The 26,514-nt window shown below is 46.5% G+C and overlaps 1 protein-coding gene across 3 annotated transcripts in view; it reads right to left on the reverse strand.

Moving 5' to 3' along the window:
• The window catches only part of LOC142788297 (sodium-driven chloride bicarbonate exchanger-like), a 244,867-nt gene that overhangs the window by 148,632 nt on the left and 69,721 nt on the right, over positions 1-26,514 (reverse strand). Inside the window, exon 1 of one of the 3 annotated variants that reach the window (XM_075884901.1) lies at positions 7,025-7,144. The exons of the other annotated variants lie outside the window; for them this stretch is intronic. The gene's annotated coding sequence lies outside the window, so the exon portion shown is untranslated. Of the gene's footprint in view, positions 1-7,024; positions 7,145-26,514 lie in introns of those variants that run through there. 3 annotated transcript variants of the gene reach the window in all.

A 26,514-nucleotide genomic window follows, 5' to 3' on the forward strand; every position in this document is an offset into this window, starting at 1 on the left:
TTCTTAAAGGCGAAATAAGAGAAAAGTGAGCCCCGTAACTGTCTGCATCAGAGTGCGACACCTCAACAGTAGCTCACAGGGGATGGTGGTAAGGAGGGATTAAAAGGATAGGATTAAAAATTATATATAGAGGGAGGAAGGAGAGAGCGAGGCGCAAGGACAGCGACACACAGAAGTAAGGAGAAGATAGGAAAGATGGACACGGTCACAGGAGTCCGAGGACGGAGCACCACTCAGCGAGAGCTCATGACGGCGGCAGGAGACGGCGTAGGGGGAGCCCAGTCGGCCAGAGCTGCGCTGTCGTCGGAGATCGCGGGGGCACAACCGGTCGGCCGACAACGTATGCCGTGCATATAGCTATACAGTGGTTGCATTGGCGTAAGTTTCGTTTGCGACGTACCGGTATGCACTGAACTTCGTTCACGAAACTATACATGTCGCAGTGGTTCATACGCGCCTTGCCAATTTATCATTTGTAGGATTAATGTTACCAAGGCGTCAGGAAATTACAAAAAAAAAGGTGAACACTTTGTCGAAGTTTGCCGTGTGTGTTACAGATCAAGGTCAAGTCAGCTGTCTTGATGTAGGAATATACAAAGGCACCCGAGTGACGAATCGGCGTTTGAACCTCGAGGTAATGGTCAACGCGCGACGAAAGAAATACACGACGGACGAAACACAAACTATTTTCTAAGCTTCGAGCCTGAGCAACGAACTTTGATGAAAATAATTAGGCGGGTAATACATACGTCCGGCTAATCACGGTCGGGTAAAAAAAGAAAGTCACTTACAAAACTGAGACATTGGAGTGTGTAGAATAATTGAGAAGAATGTAAAGAGTCCATGGCGACGCCTTGAATCGACTGAGACATATTCAGAATTTGTAGTAGGAATGTACGCCATAATATGCACATACAGTACTCAAGATTCAACTGCTTGAAATGTGGATCATGAGAGACATGCATCGGTCGCGCCTGCTAACAGAATGGGAGTGAAATTAGGTCTAAGCACGCCCAAGGTGTGCAGGTTCCACGTCCATTGGACGGCGCCACGACGAAGCCTGCCTCCAGCCTGATTTCATGTTTATACGAAGACGGCGGGGAAGCATATCAACACTCATATATCAAATTTTCACCTTTTGCTCTAGTTAATTCCATCTATAAAACACGCTACAATGTATTACGAAAAATGAAGAGTTGTCCGAGGGGTTCGTTTCTCTGTATTACAAACTATCGAAACCAACAAACAATCAAGCCAGCGAAACCGTGGACATTATTCGTGCTTTATTAACTGCAGTTTTATCATCTTCATTTAAACTGAAAGGAACTGAAGTTCGCGAAAATTCTCCCTTTCCGTCGGTAGTATCCAAGCCTACAACAACCTGCGAATTACACTTCCTATGCGACACAATAAAGAAATCGTGTGATTGAGACAGTGCTGCAGAGCCTCGCAAGGCCGATCCCGTCTATAGACGCCCCGCCGCGGTGGTCTAGTGGCTAAGGTACTCGGCTGCTGACCCGCAGGGCGCGGGTTCAAATCCCGGCTGCGGCGGCTCCATTTCCGATGGAGGCGGAAATGTTGTAGGCCCGTGTGCTCAGATTTGGGTGCACGTCAAAGAACCCCAGGTGGTCTAAATTTCCGGAGCCCTCCACTACGGCGTCTCTCATAATCATATAGTGGTTTTGGGACGTTAAACACCACATATCAATCAATCAATCCCGTCTATATAGAGACAACAGCTATGAAGCCCTTCATCGAGTCGCAATGACGTCCACAAGGCGATCACGGAAACGGTATATCAGTCAGGCGCGTGGCGACAGCGTACACGTTTATCGTATCATGCGACGTTCAGCGTAAGACACGCATGTGATAGTGGATCGAGGGCTCCAAGATGCGACGCGACCAGCTGATAGCGAATTCCCCTTAGAACGTTCTTAGAAAGCACGATCTTGCGCCCAAACAGTGCTCGTGGTGATGATGGCGTTTTAAACGTATACGTCCACACCTTCTATGATTGTCGTGCTCTCCAGTTTATTCTTGTCCCTTTACCTCCTCATTTACCTCTACTCCAAAGTGTAGGGTAGCGAATCACACTTTCCGTTCTCATTACCATCCAGATCTTTTTACGTTCGCTAAGATGTCTGTCTCTCTTTCATCTTCTAAAAAGAAAGTGATTCGAGGAAGAAGAAAATAAACGGACGCTACTTTCTGCCTCCAGTTATGGGGAATGGGATTGATAATGATTTATTGATATGTGGGGTTTAACGTCCCAAAACCACCATATGATTATGAGAGACGCCGTAGTGGAGGGCTCCGGAAATTCCGACCGCCTGAGGTTCTTAACGTGCACCCAAATCTGAGCACACGGGCCTGCAACATTTCCGCCTCCATCGGACATGCAGCCGCCGCAGCCGGGATTCGATCCCGTGGCCTGCGGGTCAGCAGCCGAGTACCTTAGCCACTAGACCACCGCGGCGGGGCGAAGGGGGTTGATAGAAAAGGAGATTATTGGAAGGGGTGAGTAGATGACAAGAGAGTACCTTGTTGTTAGACCGAATAAGCCAAGACATTCGTCTATAATGCGTCGAGGTCCGCAGGAGGCGCCAGCTTGAGAAAGACCTGGTAGTATCTCAAGTACAGTATCTGGTACGTTTGTGCATGCACGTGTTGCTGATATTGCGCGAAAATATCTGGGACAGGAATATCGTGTAGCTGCTTCATTCTGCCAGCTTCTACTTGTTGATCTCGCATCTATCTTCGCTATTTGTTTCTGTATAGTTAAAAGAGATAGTTTGTGTAAGAATATATAATGATAGTGTTTGGGAGTATTTATCATATTGTTGAGCATATTTTGTGCAAAAAAGGCAAGCTAAATAAATCATGTACAAAGATTCCAATTCCAAATCAGCCTAGCCATCCACAATGTACTGCTTTGTCTATACCTTACAATGCCACGCTGTGCACTTGCTTCCCTTTACAGCGACGTCACTCACTGGAACAAAATTAAAGAGAAAGAGATTCAGTCACCGTGTAAAAGTGACGTATACCTCAACGTGATGCTTAGTTTGTTCAGTTGTGACCAGCAGTAACCCACGCGTCATCACTACGACGTCAAGCTTACGTTTAAAATTAGAAAAGCGATAACTTAATTTTTAAATTTCAAAGAAGACAATTTGAGCACAAACATTATCGCCGCTCGGCTGAACCATGCACCATGGCAGCACTATGCCCTTCAGGGAGAAATATATACACCTTCTCTTCGATCAGCGGGTAATGGGAATTTCCGAGCTACGCGCACCAGCGCAAGGCAAACAAATAGAAAAGTTTGGGAGAGAGACGCGCCGAAACGTTGGGATCGGGGCCCGGAAGAAGGAGACAGGGGCAATAAATTGTTTCACTCGAAATGTCAACAGGAAAACAAACAAACAGACGAACAAATAAACAAACGAGCTCACTGGAAAGAAAGAACCGGGAAGGGAGAGGGGAGACGGACGGCGAAACCAGATCGGAACACATTCGAGGCTATCTCGGCAAACGGTTCGAAGGCCACCAAGGCGACGCGATCGCAACCACCATTGGAGACGCGTCAATACGGCCAAGTGCCCCTTCAACGGCCCAGTCGCGGACGTCACCGCTGCTGGAGAAGAGTCCGGCACAGAACGCAGGAGGCGGTCACGTCACGTGACCTGTCAAAGCTATTCACCATGGAAACCAAGGACGATCATCGACGCAGGGCCGCGATATGCTCCAGTCGCGGGCGAGACTCGGATTGTTGTGTCACCTCATAGGGACGACGACGCCAGCGACGCGGACGAAGCTATACATATAAGGCCAGTCTCTCGCATTACAATGAATCACTGCATTGAAGAAAGGCAGAGAAAGAGAGAGAGGAACGAAAGGGGTAGGGCGATTCGTTCGACTGACAATCACTGGAAAGCGGATGTACGATATAGATGAATCGGCGTTTGAAAGACCTTGCGAATGAAATATGAACTCACGGCAGAACCGAGACATACTACGTCCCCGCTTTCCTTAATTGTTCAACCACGTTTCAATCCATATTTAAGGGCGAGCGTACGAGATATATGAGACGGAAACTGGATTTCGATTCACGCGAAAAATCTTTCCTTTGTGCACCCGAACGGATCTCGATGGGCCTGCGGCAGACGTGCAGTGACTGATTGAGTAATCGGTTGATAGATTGAGCAGCTGACTGATTGAACGATATTTCAATCAACCTAGCTCTGCGTGAATAGAATGCCTGTGGTGGGAGACGTCTATTGGGATATGGAAACGATAACAGTGGTCAGAATGAGAAGCTTACGCATTGTGCTGCTCCGTTATGGACTAGAAGTCGATTAAACGCCACGCCATATTCTAAGTGCACTTGCAGTGTAGTTGTCTAAACACTCTATTCATTTTAGACATGAAAAAACACTAACAAAAACACACAAACGCGAGATAACGGTATACCAGCACTAGAGCAAGCCGACCAATGCTTTTTCCACGTCACCGACACGCTATCTTTCCCAAAATCATATATAGTATACGACAGTGAGCTTACCGCGTGAGGTATGTTATGCAAGAGGCTAGAAAAGATGCATGTTCCGCCACGAGACGTGCCAAGCACATCGGCCATGTTACTTGCGATCTTGCCAGGAGGTGGCACCACGTTCAAGGCCCCTCAAACTTCGTCGGTTAACGAAGCCGCCAGGAATGTGACAGATGCCCCCGGGAACACCTTCACCTCCCTTTCTCTCAATGCGGCCTTGCGCTGTGGATGCCGCTAAGTAAATGTCGGGATTTTGCGCTGTGCTACCATGTCCACCACATTCGTGAACATACATCCACGGCACGGGGCTGTTCGAGCAGTGCACATAAGTCAACACCGCGCAGCTTGTGGGCAGTGCTTGAACACGTCACATATTACGCCAACATTGGAGAGGTATGTAATTGGACCATGAAACAGCACCGCCTGAGCTGCTAAGGCGTTTTCAAGGTCGACTAAGTATGACCGTTATAAAATGACATTCCGTGCAGCAATAGGCGGATATGAAGTGTGTGCTTATTCGCCATGTGCACGAGTTTGGAGGTCATATTTCCCTCGTAGACAATAGCACGCTGCAGTAGAACCTTCGTGGCTGTATAATGTGGCTGCGTAACATTTCTTTAATGAATAAAAAAATATTGAACCTTGTATAGCATACGAGTTCGGCGGAATTCTGCAATTTGGCGCGATGGTAATGAAATGCGTAATTGACGACCACCCACGTGTAGCACGAAGTCACAGGGAAACCTTTTTCTCACTGACAACCGTTTTATTGATATGTGAGATTTAACATCCCAAAACTGCCATATGATTGTGAGAGACGCCGTAGTGGAAGGCTCCGGAAATTTCGACCAGCTGGGGTTCTTTAACGAGCACCCAAATGTGAGCACACGGGCCTACAGCAGTTTCACCTCCATCGAAAATGCAGCCGCCGCAGCCGGGATTCGATCCCGCGACCTGCGGGGTTCTATGTATTTTGTGCGGGCTGAATGTTATAATATTAATGCATACCAACTTGCCCAGCTACCCGTTTTACTGCAAGAAATAGAAATAAACCATCTTCGTAAGTAGGTGATTTGAATATCAGAGTGAACTAACCTTTCGGGGAACGGTGTCTGACGGTAAAAAAAAAAAAAACTGTTGGGCTTGCCATTAGTTCTGTCGCATCACTAATTGGCAAGAACTGGCTTTCACCAGAGCACTGCTCAGTCGAAGTAAAGCGTTTCGTTCTAAAATTCACCGCGTTTGCGTTGGGTCTTGCACGCCTAGCGACGCAAAGCTCTGCCTTGGAATTCTTCCTGCACAGCCGTGAAACCAGCCTGCCTTATCACTGCATCGCGCAAAGACGCGTCTAGGAAGTCGACACCGCCCAGGGTTAAGACGATCGCTGCCGTAAACATAGGCTGTATAGAGCAAACAGCTACCGCCTGTTCCTTGAGGCGAGCCGCGACAAACAGCTCAATGACCCTATAGCGTGTCCTTCAGCAGACTCTTCTATACAACGCTGATTATCGGCATAGGTGGTAAACTATATCCCATAGTAAACCACACAGGAATAGCCGGTAATCACGCGAAGTTTCTGCGCCACAGGTTTGACAAGAACCTCAGCGAATCCACATTTATCTAAAGCTCGTTTAGAACGCATGCTTCATCTTCGTTATAAGCGCATAAACGTATAATATTTAGATACCCTTTTGCTCCTCGCGACATGAGTCAACCGACAAAATCCCACGAAGGCTCGAAACTAAACTTCTCCGCTCTGTCTAATCCCAGCATGGCTTAAACACGTTTTCTTTTGTTCTGCGTGGACATCACGTTTAACAACTTGATTGATGCCATAAGGTGACATGGTATTACGTCATGCAGAGTATCGACACAATACGCGACTTTCCAGCTGAACGTCCTCCTTTTATTGCGGCCGTGCAACACTCCAAGAAACCGCATTTGCTTTATATATCAGAACTCCATCTTTTCTGTCTCATTGTGACGAATACCACTTACAACAACAACTACTACTACTAGTATTGTTATTATTTTTTTCCTCTAGACGTCAGATACAATTTACAACGACTAACTGAACTTTACAAGCCGTTTGTAAAAGAACGACTTGCCTGAAAGTTCTGCCGATAGTGATCATTTAGCAGTTAAAATAAAACACGGAACAGATCGGACACATTCGGGGATGTCGCTGAAGCATCAACCGTTCCGCGCACACATAGACCACTACGCGAGCATGAAATGAGAGACAAACAGGAACAGTATGGTGTATTGCACGTGAAAATACATAAATGCACAATAGCATTGCCCTCGCTATGACGTGATCAAAAAGAAAAACTCGCTAGCTCATAAACGTCCTTGTTCTGTCTGCCCCTCAGTCTCGTAGTGATCAGCTGTACGAACTTGCCTCAGGCATGAACTCATCTGGCATACCATTGCGGCCGCAGAAAAACCAAGCATACGCGTTGGTGTACTCACTAAATGACGAGCGAACAGTGGTGCCGAGGTAATCCCTCGCGAGGCCGAAGAAGCGGCTGAAGCTTTTTCACTCGTGACGCGTTGCTGGCGAGACGCAAAACCCTTTTCACTTCTTCCGCACTGCACTGCCTCCCTCGCTCGGCGAGGCCGGCGTGACAGCTGACTTGTGGCGCGACGCGAAATGGACGTCGACAACAGCGCAGGGTCGAACGCCAAGAGTACGAGGAGGTCGTGAGGGGAGGCCAGCCATTGAGGCGCGCCTTCTTCGAAGGGCTCTCCCCGGTTAAACGTCTTACGACGGAAGCCGTGACGTGACGCCGTGCGTTTATCTTCTCTCGCCGAGGAGCGAAAGGCGCGTAACGAAAGGCGCGCCGAGATAAGCTGGCGTGCGCAACGCCGCTCTCCAACGAGCACGCTTGGGAAACTGCATCGTGCCGGCTATCACCTGCATATAAGGACTCTAAGCGTCAGATAAAGCGGATACAACGTGGCCTTAAATGATCGGCGCGGTGTGTGATAGCGACGGGCCATTGCTTTCGACAAGTGACTGACGGAGCAACTTGCGGAGTGTTTCAGTTCCGCGTGCAGCGAGAAGGGCTTATATCGGCAAACGTCTCCCACCGATAACCATTCGCACGCAATGAATGAGATTAGATAGATAGATAGATAGATAGATAGATAGATAGATAGATAGATAGATAGATAGATAGATAGATAGATAGATAGATAGATAGATAGATTCTTGCCACTTCTGCGCATCTGCACTCACGCTGGGAAAGAAAAAAAAAGAATTGAGTTTGCAAAGTACGTATCCAGGCGCATTGCAGCTGCCTTCCCCTGTAGCACAAAGTTGGGATTGCTCGAGATTTGTGATCGCAATGTACTACATTGTACACACTATCTCTCATCTACAGCGCTACATAGAGAGTCCCTTATCGTCTATCCCTGGCACCTACCTACGGCTGATTTTGCTAGAGCAAAGCAAACGTCGCGATAATGTCTCTACTATGCTGCGGGTAATAATAATTGCTGTGCTTTTACGTGCCAAAAAATCATGACATGATTGCGAGGCACGCTGTTGTGGAGAGCTACGGAACTTTGAGTGACCTGGTGTTCTTGAACTAGCCCCGAACATTAAGTGCATGGGCATAAGTACACGGGAGTATAGTGAACTCATTTTTTTTTTTGCTTGGCTTTTTGTAATCCGTTTGGTATTGGCCATGTGACCCCGTGACTACGTTTCGTGAGTATATATATGAAGAATGACGAAAAATAAAATTGAGCTGAAAGTTCACGCTTGTCCCTGCATAGTCTTTTCTATGCCCTTGCCATCATTTCCACACAATTATGAACTAACTCGTCCAGCTGCAAGTTTTACTGTAGCAGTTGGCGCCTCAATCGAAAATACGACCACCGCAGCCGGAATCGAACCCGCAACCTTTGGGTAAGCAGCCGATTGCCGTAACCACTGTTGAACCACTGAATGACGTAACTAGTGAATGCCGTAACTACAGTACGTGTACTGTAGTCACTTGGATCGATCTTGTACAGATCGATCCAAGTGACTTCAGGGTGCCGCGAAATTTCAACAGGCAAAATGAAACATGTTTACACCGCATCCGATTAAACGTTGCATATACGAATTACTTCAGGAACGAAATTGGACTGTCCGACTCAGCATTTTCTGCCTAATGTAACGTCGTTGAAGACATCAAACATGTCCTCTGTGAGTGTACGAAATACGCATCAAAGAGACAGTCTCTGAAGATGGCCTTAAATATACTACAGGACACAAACTTGGAGTTGAAAAATATTTTAGGCCCATGGTAGAACACGTCCAGTACGCTAGGGTCTACAAAAGCGCTACTGACATTCTTACGGGCCACAGGCTTGAACAAAACGTTGTAAATAGTGTGGTGCGTGTGAGTGATTTTATGTGTTATGTGAATGATATGCGTGTATGTAAGTGTATGTGTTGTGTGTTTATCGTTGTATATATCATTGTCATCACCCGGCAACAGGAGTAGCCTGTCATGTGAAAAAACAGGCAAAACTCTCCAGCCTCCCATTAAAATAATTCTATCTCTTAGCACTCACTTCACTTATCGTCAAGATAATGTTAGGGAGCTTCATAGTTTATATATATATATATATATATATATATATATATATATATATATATATATATATATATATATATATATATATATATATATATATATATATATATATATATATATATATAGCGCTTAAAGCATACTTTTTGTAAACTTGATGAAGCAAGTGATGATTTTGTATGTAATGAGTTTGATTCGTCCATGTGCTTTCCACTGCTTCTGTTACTGGGATTGTAGCAACGGTCTAGCTGCTCAAATACAGATTTTGCTGAGCTTGTGTAGCTCAAAATTCTTTCGGGGCTCCTGGTGATTACCCCGTCCACTGTTTCTTTATTGCGCTTGTACTTGTAAACAACTTTGCAACTCGCGTAGGAACTACGGATTCCAGATAGGTACGTAGATCCTGCGGACGCCAACCACTTGCGAAGTAACCAAGAAAACTCCGTTCCCCTTCTCCTCCTGCAGAGCAACCATCGCGCTTATCCGCGACGCGCCAAAGCCGCGCAGTGAAGTGTCATTCACGAGAGCGCTTCGGTTGGCGTTGGAACAACGAGCGGAATAAAACGGCATGTCCCGACCCCAGAACGCTTACTCGTCTTGATGCAGTCATGCTTTAAATGCAGGCACAATTCCTGCTCTCTCGAGCATATGCTCCGGCTGTGCCTATTCACAATCGGCTCTAGTCTGTACAGCAAGGCGAAGTGGGAAGTAGCGCTTCCAAGATGGGACGTCACTCCTCAACTGCAGCCTGTACAGAGGGCCCGGGTCGTCGCCGAAACTCACAGTCTCCCGTTTGCGTCCCGGGGTGGAGTCATCGACTTGATGGGTAGCCCTAGGCCACATAATTCTTGTCACGTTAACACGAATGAACAAGAACACCAAACGAGCGCTAACTTCACACTAACGTTTACTCCCAGAAACCCACACCTATTTATCCGTGAGCAAAGATCACAAAAAATACGATCACGCGCAAGGGCACTCTAACAGGCTCCAGAATCTATGACTGAACTGGAAAGATAGTACGCGGTTAAAATACCACAATCAATTAATGTGTTCTTGCGAGTTGTATGAGGTGGCCTTGGATCATAATGTATGTGCTTAACGAGGTCAGAGTTCACTGATAAAATGGTCAGAATTTCTGGATATAAACTTTAGCTTAAAGTTAGCGCTCGTCTTGTTTTCATATTCATTTTTGGGTCGTTATTTTATTGGTTCGTGTTCTAGTATGAAAGCCTGTAAGCTCGCGCAAGCTTAAGTTGTAAGCTTCCGTTGCGCTTCGCCAAGGCCGCTGTATACGTAAGCGCATGCTCGTACGGGTTTTGGCTTCATCTCCGAAGGACCTGGAGTGTTTCTAGAGTACGGCACTCAGTGGAAACGACGAAAGTCGAAGAATATGAGCGAGGACGCCAAAATCCAGCGAAAATAAACTAAACATGAAAGAAACTGAACTAAGCGAAAGAAAAGGATGCCAGCAGTGGGCTAGCGGATGCAGCAGCGTTAACGGGTAACCACGCGCACAAGAGGATCCGCCACGATCGACACGTCAACAAACGAAGACCTATTACCGGAGCCAATGATAGGCAGCTTTACGACAGCGACGGGACGTGCACTTGACGCGACCAGGATAAGCGGAAAGGAAGCAGGGACAGCCAGTTATCTAGACTCGACGCACCAGTTCAGCATGACAATAAAACGGCTAGACTGACGCCAGCTGGTAATGACGATGTTTACTCAAGTTGAGTCAATGCTCGAAACAAAAGGAACAAGAAATGGTTTTGACGACAAGTATACCTTCGGTGTTTCACTCTTTCAAGCAGGTTCGCGTGTTGTCAATCTAAAACGCAACATCATTGATGATGCTGTATGATGACCATCTGTTACACACACACACACACACACACACACACACACACACACACACACACACACGCACACACACACACACACACACACATATATATATATATATATATATATATATATATATATATATATATATATATATGTATATATATGAGGCAGCATGAGTGTTGGCAACAAGGATAAATATGTTTATTTTTTATTTCCCAACAGCTTCGGGAGGGGTCCTCTTTTCGTCAGGGGATGAGTTAAAACGTACGCGTTCAAACTTGGTTGCTGCCGCGTCCCTCTCGTTTTGAAAGATGTTTCCGAGCATGAGAGAAAACTAAAAAAAAAACATGACGTTTCGGCTGGTGGACCAGCCTTTGTCAAAGTAATATATATATATATATATATATATATATATATATATATATATATATATATGACACACACACACCACACTCTTGCTTCTTGCTTTGTAATCCCCTTTTCGGCCGACATTTCTCACTTCTACGAAATACGCGTGGTCATGGTAATTTATTTACTATTGATTTATTTATTTACTCGCACCTCCGCGGGTTTTCACACACACAAAATTTAATTTTCGAAGTGACGTGGCACGGCTATTACCGGAGTGGTGTACAGATGAACAATTATCCTTCACCTTAAGAATTCGCACGTCCACACACACACACACACTATCTTCTCACGTCGCCGGGGTGGCGTAGCCTGCGTTGATCGAGCGTCAGAGAAGCCGCAGCTTCCGACCCTGAATACGTGACGCGACCTTCGGCGTCGTGACTCGCTGCCGCAGCGGTCGCACGCGCCGGGCCAATTTCGCGTGGGAATGAGCCAAATTTCGTCGATGCCTCTCGTGCTCGCAGCCGCTTCCCAGCAGCTCTTCGCTTCCTCCTGTTTTCGCCACCTCCCCCACTCCTATCATCGTGATAGTGTGAAAGAGGTAATTTTTCAATTTCACCTCAGTGAACACCAGATCTAAGATGTTTTGATTTTTTTGCTTTAGTATTGTGAGAGCTAAACGTACGAACTTCCTTCTTTTTTTTTTCTTGAGGCAAATAAAACAATAAATATGAAAAGCGTACAGTAAAATGTGGCATTCAACCAATTTTTTTTCTTTTTCTTGGTTTCTAAAGCTTCACAGATAGATAGATAGACAGATAGATAGATAGATAGATAGATAGATAGATAGATAGATAGATAGATAGATAGATGTCAATTGACCTGACATACTACTTCATGTGCTAGGCGATGAGTGTGATATGTACACTGATAATCACATAAAAGCAAACACAACACACACATATACATTACACTATTTGCAACATTTCGTTATGGCTTTTGGCCAACAAGAGCGTTAACAGCGCTTTAATGGCACGTAACGCACAGGTGGTACTTTGCCATTGGCCCAGAATATGTATACAGTTCTACGCTCGAGTTCTGTTGAAGGTCCAATGCCTATTTCAAACTGTTTTGTAATGTTCCAAATTCAAAAAGTTCGTATAAGTGCGTCAAGTGTCTTGCCGGAAATGTTCTCTTGCGATCTCGCGACAACCTATCAATAAGCATAAGTTATCTTGTGGAAGCGGATAAACTTGATTTGTTTCGCGCCCACATCATCACTCCTCGTATATTATGTTGGGGTTCACGTCACATTTAGATTACCGTATGAGCGAGAGATAGAGAAGCGAGAAATAAGGAAGGCAGGGATGTCACCCAGATGCTAGTATCCGGTATGCTACCCTACACTAGGGTTGGGGAATAGGGGGTTGAAAGAGAAAGGGAGAGTAAAAAATAAATAAGATGAAATTCTCAGTGTGAGGTCAGGCGCGTCTATAGTGCACGAAGTCGATCGTGCTTGTGCGTGCGCGAGGCAGTTCGCTGCGACTCCCCCTAACAGTAACGCTCAGTTTTACGTTTCCAGAACGGCGCCGAATTTAGACATAACTGCTATAGCGTACAATTTGTGGTTTGTAGGCGGAGTTCCATCACTCGTAGGCAGCAGAACTTTATTGAAAAAAAAAAAAACACAATGTAAAAATGGCAGACTGGGCTTGTTGCTTTAACATACTAGAAGTTTAAGGCGCGAATAGGAGACGCACGGACAAGTGGCGCTATACATGTGTGTGTATTGCCTCTCTTGAGTGAGAAGGCACGGCGGCGTCCTTGATAGCCGCTATACAGTTCACATAAGGCATGTGAAATGCTTTTCACCTATCTGCCTACTTAGACGACGCGAAAAAGCAAAAAATAGGAAAAAAGCAAGAATGTGTTTGAATTGGCAATGTATACAAAAGCAAAACAAAAGAAAAATCATACACTACTTTCAGCACACGCGCTCCTTTTAGAATGGGCGTAATAGGCCTCGCGTACTAACGCGCTTCTCCGCGGGTGTATTCTTTCTTTCTTTTCACTGTGACAGCAGCGATCAATATCCGCAGGCACGTCACGCTGCGCGTTCATTAATCAAGCCGTGTTTGGACCTCATCTCAGGCTCCACCTGTTAACGCAGGCACTGATTGCACTGGCCCCTTGGGAACCCCATTCATATTGTCTCTATGGGCACGTAACAATGTCTGTCACTGACCTGATTGATAGATGTGTGGAGTTTAGTGTTTCAAGGCCATCATATGATTATGAGAAACGCCGTAGTGGAGAGCTCCGGAAATTTCGACCACCTTGGGTTCTTTAACGTGCACCCAAATCTGAGCACACGGGCCTACAACATTTCCGCCTCCATCGGAAATGCAGCCGCCGCAGCCGGGATTCGAACCCGCGACCCGGGTCAGCAGCCGAGTACCTTACCCACTAGACCACCGCGGCGGGGCGGTAACGCTCTCTTTTACAGCTATACGTGGTATAGCCGTCCAGCTTGCAAATAGTTCCGCGAAAAACAATTTCGCAACACGAGCGTCATAATTTTCTGATGCAGTATGCATGTCGCAACGGCCGGTAGCGAAAGGTGTCAATGTTAGCGACCGAAATCACTCAACAACCCGCATATACGCAGTTGACCCGACGAAACTATGCAGTACATGTTACGTGAACGCAATTACTATGATGGAAGCGAGGACAGTTTGCAGGGTCAACATTAATTTCTATTCAGCAACGGATAAATTACTTCCGTCGTGCTACGACCTTGTATGATGTAGGTGTGCCTGGAAAAGTCATTATCGGTCATACGTGCCCTTCGTACACATCCAGAGACGCCCCTTATCGCCGATAAATGTATCGCCACTATATATCAAAGCATTCGTCGTAGTATATCACTTGTCGAGACAGCTATGCATGAGGTAGAATTCAACTTCTTTACAGGACTTGTCCCTCCCGATATCCAGTTATCAATAGCAAAAATTTTAGTAGGCGTCATGTAGCGTAAAAAAAGAAACTACGAAGGTCTTTAGAGGCTATCACTAAGACGACTCGGGGACGAAAACCTGAGTGCCGGTGCATTGAAGACAGAAATGTCCTGTTGCAATCTGACGAGGCATTTGGAACGACGTGCTTTCATTTCATGTTCGCCGAGTCTCCTGTGGCTTATAGCATACTCAGCTGAACGCCAATTTTTTTCTCCTTTTAGGGGCGAAGCTCCTTCTGGCGTGGCTTGTGCGACCCTCGTAGTACGTAACCACCAGTGGCACATACCCGAAATAGCGGTCCTTACGATTTTGACCTCCAAGGTGGTTCCGGTGAGAGATTTCTTCTGTGCGTTGTTGAACAATAAAAGATAGTGCTCAATGCACATGTTAATGGGGCTGCTAAGGGGGAATGAGAGACAGGAACATTCGGCCATTAGATAACGCGCACGCTGCGATCCCCATTAGCAGCTCTTGGCATGTACATTGAGCACGATCTGACAAGAAAGGGTTGCTACGTTATACTTGCTGGGTGTAACCTCCTTGGTTTTAGAAAGGTTTAGCGAGCGTTGGGCCGCATAGCCATGAATACAGTGAACTAGTATATAACATGAACTCGAGGTGGTTAAAGGTGGGAAGTAGACCCGAAGCGCAAGCCGTAAGAAAGTGTGCATGTGCCACCTCCCGTTTAGTCCTTGAAATGTCCGCTGGATGGCAGTGCTTCTTTATGGAGAATAAATGATGAAAAGATGCGAGATGGTGGTACTTGGAGTGCTGAATAGATGGACGAACGGACACACAGAATGATGCATGGATGGACGCATGAACGGACGCATGAACGGACGCATGAACGGACGCAGGCGCGGATGCATGGACGAACGCAGGGACGGACGCACGAACAGACGCACGCACGGACGGGTGGGTGGACGCATGGACGGTTACACAGACGTACGCAGGAACGGGTGGAAGCAAGAACGAATGGACGGACGAATGCTTCGCCCCACTCCCCATTATTCACTCCGTGTATATGCTGCGATTTTTTTTCGTCGCGTGGACGCCGCAGACGAGCAGTGAACGCGTATACCTGGCGCGCCTTGGGCCACGCTCAAGAGAAACGCCGTTTTATAATAAATAATCACGATTTCCTCACGCGAGCGGATTGATTTTGAACGGTTCATTCGCACATCGACCGCAACGAAATGCAGCCACCATCGTCGTAAGCCCAACGCGTTCAAGGGATTAGCAGCGCAATACCTTTGCTGCTAATCCATTACGCCGGGTTCATTATCTGTCACTTCACACGGGAAATCGGCATCGCGAGGAAACAAGCACATTCATCAAGCATTCTCAAATCATGATTGGTAAATTGCCACTATCCCTCATGAGAAAGGCATATAACTGCTGCATCTTACCGGCACTTGCACCTACGGAGCAAAAACCTGGAGGATTACAAAAAGGGTCAACTTAAGTTGAAGACGATGCAGCGAGCAATGGAAATGAAAAATATAGGTGTAACCCTAGGGGACAAAAAGAGAGGATAGTGTGTCAGGGAACAAACGAGTGTTAAGGATATAATAGCCGAGATCAATAAGCAGAAATAGTTGTTGGCAGGGCACGTAGCGCGACGGTAAGATAACCGCTCGTCATTAAGGCTCACAGACTGCTTTCCAAGAGAAGGCAAGCGGGTGAAGGCGAGAGAGAAAGTTAAGCGGGCAGATGAGATTAGGAAGCCTGCGGGTACAAAGTGGCAGCCGCAAGCGCATGATCGAGTTGACTGGCGGAACATGGGAGAGACCTTTGTCCTGCAGTGGGCGTAGTCAGAATGATGATGATGATAAATAGCGACAGTACTGTGACCGGTTTATAAGGCAAAAACCTCATAGACACCCCATCAAACGCAAAAATAGATCATCAGCGTTCTACGGCTTCGGCCTCAACAAGAGTGACGCACACACAAAAAAAGCAATCATCATGACGTGACGACGTGACCGTATCTTGTCATCACGACGTCACAGATCGCCAAAATTTGTAACGTCACCATCTCGTCACTGTGACGTAACATCCATGACGTAAAATGCTTATGTCATCACGTGATAGATTTTGTGGGGTTTAACGTCCCAAAACCACTATTTGATTACGAGAGACGCCGTAGTGGAGGGCTCCGGAAATTTTGATTACGTGGGGTTCTTTAACGTGCACCCAAATCTGAGTACACGGGCCTACAACATTTCCGCCTCCATCGGAAACGCAGCCGCCACAGCCGGGATTTGATCGCGCGACCTGCGGGTCAGCAGCCGAGTACTTTAGCCACTAGACCACCGTGGCGGGGCTATGTCATCACGTGATACCATCGCTTGGTCAAAAGTGAGCCGATCACGGAGGCCATGCAAAGGCAGGCTAGGTACAGAAGGCCTGAAATGCCTCCGATCTAGGAGCCAGCACGAAAACCACATTTGGTGAGGAAAGCCACCGAATAGGCTCCGTTTCGGTTCGCGTGGCTTGAAGTTGTTTTGTCACGAAAGAAAAACAACGAAATGTTCAGGAGTCACGGTAGACCTGCCTAATATTTTAGGCTTACCATTTCAAATCGGATCCCAAAGTTCAAAAGGGTTCGTTCTTTCCTTCGAAACATAACCGAAACAGATAAACGAGACCATAAGTGCGATTCGAGACTCCCAAGTACGAGGAGTATACAAATCCATGCGCTATACCTTATTCCCATGGTCGCTGAACGATCACAGCGCCAAAGTCGACACTCCATAAGTTAAAATACAACCCACTGAGAAAATAAGCGAAGGCTTTCGCCATAGGGTCGTTTAAGGCGAATGCATGCGGGATACCGTGAGTTTTTCTCGTTAACTGTACCGCTAAAACATTCTATCTTTGAATGAAATACGTGCTGCCAAGACAGCGCAAGTATACTATAACCGCGCACACGAAGCAACGTCGAAGAAATAAACCAGAGAAAAAAAATTAGGGAGAGCTCGAGTCTCAAGGGACAGCCGGATGTTAGTCCACGTGCACTCGCAGTGTTCTAACATGGCGGACACAACAGAAGAAAAAAGAAAAAGGAGTAAAAAAACAAGAAATGCAGGACAAATATTGGAAACCACCAGCCAACTTCATCGTGGCCAGAATATGTGCACGAAGTTATTGGAAAACGTTGCATCTGCGCAGCAGTTGCGGAGAAAAGCTCGAAACGGAAGCAATATCTTCGTTCAATAGAAGACGTGCAAGCAGGAAACATAAACAATGGGGCAAGGCACAATTTCGTTGTACAGGGCACGAAAAGCTTGCACAGTCAAATAGAAACAGACACGATAAGAATTTTTATCCACTTTCCATCGCTTCGTCCCAATCGTCCGAAAAAAAAATTCTCACAATTACGACTTACTTGGAACCCAATAGCATTTCGCCAAGAGAGAAACGAAACTGCCACCATTAAAGAAAGAGAAAGCTGCGAGAAAAAGAGAGGGAGTTTGACGCAAGCGAAAGACGGTGGTGAGAGAAACGGGCTAGTCTAGAGCTTCACAGTCGAAAAACCGAAGTCTCGATTACTGCGCAAGCAAAAACCGCAGCCTTTCTTCCTTTTCCTGACGCCCGATTCATTTCATCGGGTTTGAGTTGACAATTGTGAGCTGACAAGCGCAATGCGTTCATAGATAAAACATTCACGATCACGCCCGCGCCCCGCCGCAGTGGTCTAGTGGCTATAACAGGGTCTCCATTGAAAATGCAGCCGCCGCCACCGCCGGGATTCAATCCCGCGACCTGAGGGTCAGCAGCCGAGTATACAGGGCGTTCCACGTAACCTTAGCCAGAGTTTTAAAATATGCCGAAACACGTAATTACGACGCGACCAAATGCATGTTGCTCACCATTGCCTGGAGTTAGCCAGACTATTTTTTGTGTTCTCAAATATTGTTTAATTATATATGTTTATTTAACTAACTTTTCAAGAACTGAAGATAGATAAAAAATTCAAGGACAAAGATGTAGATTGGTTTGCAAAACCTTATATCTGTTGGGTATTACTGTTTTTCTGCTAATTGCAAAATGCCCGCGAAATACAAAAAAAAATATTACGTAACAAACCCGCTCGCACGTCAGTGCGCACGGTCATTCTAGTGCTCCCTAACGTTCCGCCTACGAAGGACACGCTTCCTTCGCACCAGTTCATGAAAGCAATTAGCAGTCACAGCGGTTATCGTTTTTGTGACCGATAGCAAAACGTGTTCATCGTAAAGCCACCACCACCGTTGCGGCCCTGCCGACACAGCGCAATGGGGGAAATGCTATGGTCGTTCGTGAGCGGATCGTTAGGGAGCACTAGAATCATTGTGTTCACTCGCACTCGAGTGGGTTGGTCACGTGGTATTTTTGTATTTCGCGGTCATTTGTAATTAGCAAAAAAGACTAATACATAACTGATATAAAGTTCAAAACTGTCTAATCGGACGTTTTGCAAACCGATCTACAACTTTCTTATTGAAAATTTTTATCTATCTTCGTTTCTTCAAAAGTTGGTTAATTAAACATATCTAATTAAACAATATTTGAGAACACAAAAAATAGTCTGGCTAACTCCAGGCAACGGTGAGCAACATGCATTTGGTCGCTGCGTTATTACGTGTGCCGGCATACTTTTAAACTCTGTCTAAAGTTACTTGGGACAACCTGCAGCTATACTCGGCTGCTGACCCGCAGGTCGCGAGATCGAATCCCGGCGGCGGCGGCTGCATTTTCAATGGAGGCGAAAATGCAGTAGGCCCATATGTTCAGATTTGGGTGCCCGTTGAAGAACCCCAGGTGGTCGAAATTTCCGGAGCCCTCCACTACGGCGTCTCTCATAATCACATGGTGGTTTGGGGACGTTAAACCACACAAATCAATCAACCAATCAATCAGCGATCACGTCTGTCAAAAATTTGCAACGCACGCGCCACGGAAATGGGTCAAATTTCAAGATTAACGATGATCCCCCCTTTTTTCCCTAACGCGCGCCTAGAGAATGACACACACGTAAGAATTGCCCTATACGTACACAGCAGTGCTGTGACGTTGGTCCTATACGTAGACGACTGTGCTCCGGCTTTGCTAACAGTAGCTCGTGACATGGCAAAAATGATCTAACACGACTTTTGTAGTATAAGTAATTCGTCACTTGAATAGACAAATAAAACTTGAAATAAATAATGAGACATAAAAAAAGGGTAATGTGCGCGTCTTTTCCACTTTTTACAGCGAAAACTGTTTCGGGTCACGCGCAGTTGTCCGCCGCCGCCGCCGCTGGTGTCCGTAACCACATCACGCGAAGTTACGCGTAGAAAAAAAAACCTTGCATTAATGACACTGTAGGGCTTGAACCAGGGTCCGCTGGTTGTCAGCCCAATATTTTACCACTGAGTTACACCTGTGCTTGCAACTTGTCAAACTTGCCTTCGGCAGGCCTGACGTCGGGAAAGCAATCGCGTCAATGCGACTTACAAAGCGTTTTACACTAGCGAAAGAACAACCAGTCGTCGCACAATACGAATAGCGTAACGAGTGGGCTGTCCAATGCTTCAAACCATCACAAAAGCTTGTTCTTGTTCCCATATTAACTACGGCGCATACCAACTTCAGCCATAATTCTTCATCGTCGTCAGCCACTGCATGGACAATTGGCACAAAATTCCTTCCAAGTGTTTAGCGGATATCACGCTTCTCAGAAGAAGGACGACAAATAGCATAGCGAATGTTGGCCTACTACCCAAAAGTTTATTTTTAACGTCCTAGCGGGTACCAAGCAAGTGTGCTTGCAGTAGTTACCCTATGACTGTTTTGAAAAAGCTCTGAAAGGCCACTCTTCTAGTTTTCGCTGAAACTGTGCTGCGTCTATCGCGCAGGCCTGGATGTTTTTTTTTTGTTTTTTTTTTCGTGAATTGCAACGAGATGCGGGGCTAATGTGCCTGGTTTCGCAATCACACTTTCGTATACCCGTGGTTAGCGCATTGAGCAGACGGCAGTAAGTAAGTAATACTTGCTATAATAATAATATAAGAATAAGACGTAAAGTAATACTTCTATGCACTCGCGCACTCTATATGCTCATCTGTTCTACCGCGTCTGAGTAAACGTTAGTGCGGGCACTGGATGATAATACCACCACTCCAAAGCCAGTGAAATGTCGCACTTTGCGTGCTCTATAGTTGCAAGCCTGATGATCGGAGTGGGCGTATTCGACATCATTTGCCGAAAAATGAAGCACTGGTCAACAAAACAACGCCGCGTCCGTGCTCGGGGGTTGGGCTTGTTCGTGCACGTCATGCGCACGTGACCTTTTGGTCAGATGCAGGAGAGGGTACGGAAGAGATTTGGCTTGCGAGCCTTTCTCGCCGCTTCAAACGAAGTTTTTTTTTTTTTTTCAAATCGTGATGGACCAATTGAAAAAGGAAATTGTGGCATAATGCCCTTCATTGGAGACAAAACTTCCACGGTCCAACTAATGTTTGTTATTGGGCCAGGTTTTTTCGACGTCATTTCCGTGACGGAAATACGTCAATGAAAAATTAGTGTACCTCTGCATAAAACACTTTCGTGCTAAAAAAAAAAGAACATCAGACCTGTAGCTCCTCAAAAGATTAGCTCGCGAGACTACAGGTGCAGAACCACCACCGTATACTATTGTCTAACGTACTGTTTTTCACAATATAGATATACATTATTCCGTTTGAATCATATGCCTCTTCAAGATCTACGGTGTTCGCTAGTTATAAATCAAGCAGCGTAGTATCTCATCGAACTATCATACAATGAACCACGAAGCACCGCGTCTTGCAGCGTCTAAAGTCTTTCAACCTTTCTCTAAAGGGAACGTTTGACAACCACAGTTGAGTATCTTGGCGCCTGCACCACCGACTGTTCAAACGATGCCACATATCCGGCTCTCGTACAGAGAAGACATATTGCAATTACGGTGGATTCATGCGCGTCTAAGTCATTACAGCTGTCCCCGCTAAGGCACCAAGGTTACATCATATAAAGTGCTATAAAGCCCCATTGTATACCCGATTCCTGTCCATCTTGATACCTTGCTTGGGGCAGGTGATGACAGCTCTTTTCGTAATAGGCGAGGTCAGCTTTATTTGCTTCCAGCTTTTTCTTTACACACACCTGTACATACAACTACGGCGGCACATAAAGCCACAAAACGGGGAAGAAGCGATCGTCTCAAGCCGCGGCTTTGAGCGCACGGCCTTCAAGTGGACGACGGCGTATCACCAGTCACGCTCGATTCACCCCGCTAGCTTCATAGATAGCACTTCAAGCACCATCATGTATAATGCACCCGTGCTGCTCACTGCATAAAGATTCACTGTACGCATCACATGGCACCGAAGGAATACTAAAACGTTTGTGTAGGAGACAAAACCCAGCCGCGTGGAGCAGCAAACCCTCGCATTGAGGCGTAACGAACGTTATCGTGATCACGCGTGCGCGCACGCAGAAGAACGACGTTCGTTGTGCCGAACTGCGCATGCGCCAACGAGCGTGAGTGAATGGCGCCGCTGTTTAAAGGCCAACAGTGCCAACAGCATACAGTTTCCTAAAATTAACTCGTTCAGCGACCATGGGAATGATGGGTAGTACACGGATTTGCCTGCTTCGTATACGTAATTGCGGGCGGCGAATCGCACTTGTGGCTTCGTTTATTGTAGTGTTTGGGTTTTGTTTTGAAGGAAAGAACGAACCCTTTTTGAACTTCGTGACCCGATTTGAAGTGATAAGCCTAAAAGAATAAAGTGGTGAGGTGCACCCGATGGGCATTTGCCGATTTTTGTTTCGTGAGAAAACAGCTCCAAGCCACACGAACACCCGCGGAGCCAGAAGGACGAAGATTAGACAAATCCGTGTACTACGCATCATTTCCATGCTCGCTGAAGCGCCGTTCGTTGCAGTTTCCATTGAAACTAGTGCCAGAGAGAGAGAGTGTGTGTGTGTGTGTGTGTGTGGATTCGTATTCAGTGCGCTCTTACATTTTTTAAACATGGAATACCAACATACCCAGCTTTCCACCTTAGTTGTATACTACTTAAGAAGTCTGGGGGACGCCCAGGCAAACTAGGCGCAGCAGTCAATCACCGCCACAACTAAAGAAATTGTCCCGCTCATCTCATGCAATCGGCAATGTTCTCCGGGCGATCGATTCATGACGTCAGGCTTAAAGTTCGCGCCCATTGGTACAGTAATAATATTGATCGTTGGCCTAGTTGGTACTTGCTTAATGACATGCTTTGGCCGCAAATAACACACACAAAGTAAAGAACCACTCAACGGCAAGCACAAAACATGTCATTGGTACAGGATTGTGTGTATCCGCCTTGAGCAAATGCCGCGGACCTATGCATTACAGAGCAGGTAAACTTGGTCGTTTTCTTGTATTCCTCCTCTCTGACGGCTTGCAAGCCGTAAAGTACTGCACTCGTTCAACTATACTGACTACTGCCGTGAAGCTCCAAAATGAAGACGTGTGACTTGGCGCTCTGCGAGGCAGCGCTTGAAAGATGCAGGACACGCCAGACTGAAGAGCAGCAGCAGCAGCGCCTAAGTATAGAGCAGCTCGGGGTTCGTGTGCCAGGCTTGCAGAGAGCGAGCGGCAATTTTACGCAAAGCCCGCATGCGGACACACGGAGTCCGCGCAACGCCCCCGCGTCGACCGCCAGTGAGCAGCATGGCAGCGAGAAAGCGAATATCGCAACAGGCCGCGGAGCATGGAGCCCCGTACTGCTTGAGGAAAGTTCCGTACTCCAAACTTTCCTCGCAAAGAGTAGACAAGGACCCCCGGTACTGCGAAGTTTCGATAATAAGAAGAGCCCGTAACAGTTTCCCCCCCTTTTTTTCCAAGGCGGAAGCCTGAAGTGCCTCATCGCGCGGTGACATTGTGCAAAATAGGGCAGGCCGAAAAGGTGGCACGAAAGAGAAAAAAAACTTCAGCCATTCCCAATCCGTCAAAAGAAAACCATCGGCCAAGTGAGAGACAGAGAAGGAGGAGGAATAAATGAGCAAGGACAGGGAGGTTAGCAAGAGACAGAAAAAATCAAAGGAAAGGCACGGAGGTTAACCGGGTTGCACCCGGTTTGCTACCCTACACCTAGAACGGGGAAGAAATGGAAGGAAATGAATATAAAAGCAAAAAGAGGCAAAGTAATGCGATAGCACGCACAGCAGCACGTGTACCGCGCATGCCCAGAAGGTCATAAAACTGCAAGCAGTCACATATCGGATCGACTTGGACTGTTTTAGACGAAGTGCACTGCGATCCATGATGTTAATGAACTGGCTCCAAGGTATCCAGAACTTGCAGGGCGCTTCGAGCTGGCGGGGTTGTCAATCCGGTGAGGAGTGTGCGCAATGTGCTAATCGATGACTTCTACACAGAGATGACACGTAGGCGCTCGTCGCGGAGATCGTTAGCAGAATCTATGTCGTCTGTCGGCCAAGAAATCTGTGCGCTAGTGGATGTGACTTGCTGATTTGAAGTACGCGCGCTTGCACATTTCGAGCATCACCATCACTTAGCATCATGATCATTTGGAGCATAATTATCATAATCGTAAGTTAGCTTCATATATTTATTAGCTCCAACGTATGGTCACGTGACTCGCTTAGTGCTATACGGTGGAACATCGGTGATACGAGTTCTGTGGGGTAACAAAAAATATTCGTATCATGCGAAACCTGTTTCACCACACCACATGGAAAATCTGCGTGCGACAAACGAAAGCTGGCGTACGTTTTCATTTAGTTTTCGTTATTGGTTTCTGATTGGCGCAGCAATATCATGAACAGCTCTTAATACTTGCTACCAATGTTTCCAGGCGTCAGCGATCCAACGTATAGTCATGGCGTGTGCGCGGAACCAGACGCGTGGCGACCCTTGACCGCTAGTAGCCCCTGCCTAATTTTGGTACGCTTTCTCGCTTGACACAAAAGTACTGCGGCGAAAGCGACCTAAACGGCACTTCGCACATGATATATGAAGGCCACAAAAATTTTATACTACTGTCATTTGTTGTTCTTTCCTTATCGCGGAACGTTTGCTTAAGATTGGAGTTTCTCCCGTGCAAATCGGAGAGTTGGTCAACGCGCGCGTCCCAACAATCGTGCATGTTGGCGTTGCGACACGTGGCTCATTCGCCAAGACCTTCCTCTTTCGGTACTCGTCTACGTTTCATAGTATGTGTGATTGCGAGGATTGCATCGACGCTGTAGGCACGTGTAAACACAGTACGTTAGTATCGAACGTCGCGGGGTGAAAAACGGTTCGCAATAACCATACTCCGTTACATTTCAGGCTAAGTGGCATTGACCGGTACTACAGAAAAATTCGTATCACCCCGAAATACGTACGAACCACCATCGTACCACCAAGGTTCGACTGTACTACTACTACGACAAAGACCACGGTGACGAAGACGGCACGGGGTAGACTAAACCTATTTCTTCAGCCAGCTAATTGCTTCCTTAATCGAGGCACCATCCGATTCATATGGCCAAGCCTCCGGGGCTCTAGCCCCCAATCAACCCACAAACTTCTTATCTTGTTTATGTTAGCCAGTGTATTTTACGTTACTATACGTACTGCTATCTGTTCCAACTTGCAACTAGCTTCAACTGACTGTCTTGATGTTATTCTTATATTTAGTTCTCTTTCATTGTCAGACCGATATTTCAATTTTTGGCACCTATTTCTTTTACGTTAACAGAGTCAAGCAGCAGGCTCCTGTCTCTCCAAATATTGGGTATGAAGAAAAAGAAAGAAAGAAAGAAAGAAAGAAAGAAAGAAAGAAAGAAAGAAAGAAAGAAAGAAAGAAAGAACGTTTTTTTTTTTATCCAGTGCCACCCATCATGCCACCCAAACAGAATGGCTACTGCGTACTCAACTCATTCGGCGTTTTCGGTGCATCCAACATGCAGCAGTATAACAAGAACGAACGAACTACAAGCCCGCGTCGCGCTATCTAACCTGTAATATGCTTGGAGGCCGTGTTTACGGTCGATCTAGCGATATCGCTTTTTCTCCCCTGAGCTGTTTTATTGCGATAGCAATTATATGGACATTCCCGGCTGGATTTTGCAGCCGGGGTCAACGTCATTCACCGTATATGTTATGTATGAAAACGCAAGAAAGAAAAATAATCCGGAAAAAGACTCCCACGCGTGGAATGTGTTTTCACGAGATCTCTGCGCTGGCTTTTTAGTGTGAGCTCTTTCACAATCTTGCAAGAAAAAGCGTATTTTGGGATGTGTTTCTATCCCGACACAAAAAAGCCATCAATATAGCGTGTCCTTCCTTCCATTATCGCCGGGCGCGCGGTACTAGCAAGTCGTAAATTGCATGCGTGCTATTAGCTTGAAAAAGACATTTTCGGTGGGAAAGTGGCGAGTGCCAAGTTATCACGAAATGAAACGCCATCTAGCCAGATGGCTGTCATTCATGAGGAGCAAATAAGACTCCACGAAGGGTGCCAATTGTTTTTGAAGTGCAAGGGGGGAGTGTTTTTAAATGAAACGAAGAGAAAAGTGAGCCCCATAACTGTCTCTCAGGGGGAGGACACCTCAACAGTAGCTCACGAGGGATGGGGGTAGAGAAGGAAAAAAAAAAGGATAGGATTAAAAGTTTTAGAGATCAAGAGAGAGGAAGGAGAGAGCGAGGCACAGGGACAGCGACACACGGAAGCACGGAGAAGATAGGAAAGATGGACATGGTCGCAGGAGTCCGAGGACGGGGCACCACTCGGCGAGAGCTCTTGTCGGCGTCAGGAGATGGCGGAGGGCGAGCCGGTCGGCCAGAGCTGCGCTGTCGTCGGAGATTGCAGGAGCACAACCGGTCGGCACGAAATCCAGAGAGCGAGTTCCTTGGAGTGCAAGAAACAAATGGGCAGTAGGTGTTGGCCGTATTATGCTAGTTCAAGAGTGGAGATTTCGAATTACCCGCTAAATGCAGTTTCTTGGTCGACGTATGTAACTGCGCGGTAGTAAACACAGACGACAAGAAGATACAAGGACAAGCGCAGACTATCAACTGAAGGTTTATTTTTCACAAACCACATATATATGGCTGAACCAGGAACAGAAAACACGAAAATCTACAAAAAATGATGACTTGGCACTT

This window comes from Rhipicephalus microplus, unplaced genomic scaffold (genome assembly GCF_043290135.1).
Source record: "Rhipicephalus microplus isolate Deutch F79 unplaced genomic scaffold, USDA_Rmic scaffold_52, whole genome shotgun sequence".
NCBI classification, from domain to species: Eukaryota; Metazoa; Arthropoda; class Arachnida; order Ixodida; family Ixodidae; genus Rhipicephalus; species Rhipicephalus microplus.